This window comes from Suncus etruscus, chromosome 13 (genome assembly GCF_024139225.1).
Source record: "Suncus etruscus isolate mSunEtr1 chromosome 13, mSunEtr1.pri.cur, whole genome shotgun sequence".
In the NCBI taxonomy this organism is placed as follows: Eukaryota; Metazoa; Chordata; class Mammalia; order Eulipotyphla; family Soricidae; genus Suncus; species Suncus etruscus.
Genome location: NC_064860.1, coordinates 96,967,219 through 96,969,642, shown reverse-complemented (window position 1 = coordinate 96,969,642; position 2,424 = coordinate 96,967,219).

Sequence of the window (2,424 nt, the reverse complement as noted above, 5' to 3'; positions counted from 1 at the left end):
CAGCAGAAGAGAAGTTTGACTCAGGTGAGAGCTTGTCAGCCCAGACAATGAGGCTTAAGAAGCTGAGCTGAGCTTTGCAGAAATGCCGGGACCCAATCTTTTGAAGCCCTCCCTGCCATTTGGACCCCCATCCTCGGGAATAACCAATCATTGCACAATTGAACAACTGCCCCCGTTTCACATCTGTGCCCCTCGACTTGCGGATCCGCCTTTGGATCTGAACATTCGCACGCTCCCATGCGCTTACATGCCCAATAAACTCTCAATAACCAGGGGTCCTGGGAAGAGTCAAGGCTCCCCCAACATTCAGAGCACCAGCTAGGCCTATGCCAACGGGGGCCGCGAGGTGGCGCCCGGCCGCAGGAAGGACAGGCAGGTCAGGCGAGTGGCATAGCAGGGTCCTTCATTCAGTCTCCAAGAAACACCACCACCAGCTTCGATTTATTTCACTTTATTTCACATTTATTTTAATTTATTTCAAACACTTCCTTTTAATTGGCATTCTGGATGAAAGACATAAAATGCATTACTCTCCCCACCTCCTTAGCTCTTCCTTAAAAAGAGATTTTTTTAATTTATTTTCTTTTTTATTTATTTTATTTTATTTTATTTGTTTTTGTTTATTTATTTATTTGGTTACAAAATTGTCCATGGTTGAGTTTCAGTCACACAATGTCCAACACCCTTCACCAGTGCACATTTTCTACCACCAATAATGGCCCCCATTACCCTCTAGCCCTCCTCTCCTGCCTGCCTCTGGATTATACATTTTACTCCACCCACCCACCCACCCCCTGTCTTTTTATTCCCTTTTAGAAACTATGGTTTGCACTATTGTTTTTGTTTGTTTGTTTGTTTGTTTTTGGCCACACCCGTTAGACGCTCAGGGGTTACTCCTGGCTAAGCGCTCAGAAATTGCCCCTGGCTTGGGGGGACCATATGGGACCCTGGGGGATCGAACCTTGGTCCTTTCCTTGGCTAGCACTTGCAAGGCAGACACCTTACCTCTAGCGCCACCTCACCGGCCCCTGTTTTTGTTTTTGTATTTTTGTTTGTTTGTTTTGGGAGGGGCCACACCCTGCAGTGCTCGGGGGTTACTCCTGGCTCTGCACTCAGAAATTGCTCCTGGCTTGGGGAACCATAAGGGATGCCAGGGATCAAACCATGTCCGTCCTGAGTCAGCCACATGCTAGGCAAATGCCCTACCACGGTGCTACCACTCTGGCCCCTGGTTTGCACTATTGGTAATGAAGGGGTGCCGAGCATATCTCGACAACATCCTTGCATTGTAAGCTCTGCCTTATGTTCAGTCAAAGAACCTGGCTCTGGGTTTCCCACCAACAATGCAGCTGTGGTTCCGTACCCCAACTGCTCCCTCCACAATTCTGCCTTCTGCATTCCCTGCTTCTCCCTTCCTGGTTCTGTGGTTCCTTTGGGAAAGTTCATCACAGTTGAGTCAGTCTAGTTCCACAGGCAAGTTCCTTCCCTTCCTCTTTATCTGTTCTGACAGCCCGCAGTTAAAGGGGTTGCAGTTAAAGAGGTTTCTTTTGGTACCATTCTTTTTTTTTTTTTTTGGTTTTTGGGCCACACCCAGCGTTGCTCAGGGGTTACTCCTGGCTGTCTGCTCAGAAATAGCTCCTGGCAGGCACGGCGGACCATATGGGACACCAGGATTCAAAATTTTGGTCCTGGATCGGCTGCTTGCAAGGCAAACGCCGCTGTGCTACCTTTCCAGGCCCTTTTGGTACCATTCTTAGGGAGACTTCCTTACAACTCTGCCAATCACCTTTTTCATTCTTTCAAAATTCCATTATTGTATGTTCAGAAACCAAGAATTTAGTCTTTCATTTTGATCTTTTTCTCTAGCACGGGATTCTTGTTTCATACTTAAGGCCTTTAGGATTTATTTCTCTGAGATTGTTAATTGTAGAATTAACAATATAGACAAATAGCGCACAGGATACAAGAGCCACCCACTGAGTGGGAGAAACTATTCACCCAAAACCCATTAGATAAGGGGCTAATCTCCAAAATATACAAGGCACTGACAGAACTTTACAAGAAAAAAAACATCTAATCCCATCGAAAATGGGGAGAAGAAATGGACAGACACTTTGACAAAGAAGAAATACAAATGGCCAAAAGACACATGAAAAGATGCTCAACATCACTAATCGTCAGGGAGATGCAAATCAAAACAACTATGAGGTACAACCTCACACCCCAGAGATTGGCACACATCACAAAGAATGAGAACAAACTGTGTTGGCTGGGATGTGGAGAGAAAGGAACTCTTATCCATTGCTGGTGGGAATGCCGTCTTGTTCAATCTTTATGGAAAGCGATATGGAGATTCCTCCAAAAACTGGAAATTGAGCTCCCATACGATCCAGCTATAACACTCCTAGGAATATACCCTAGGAA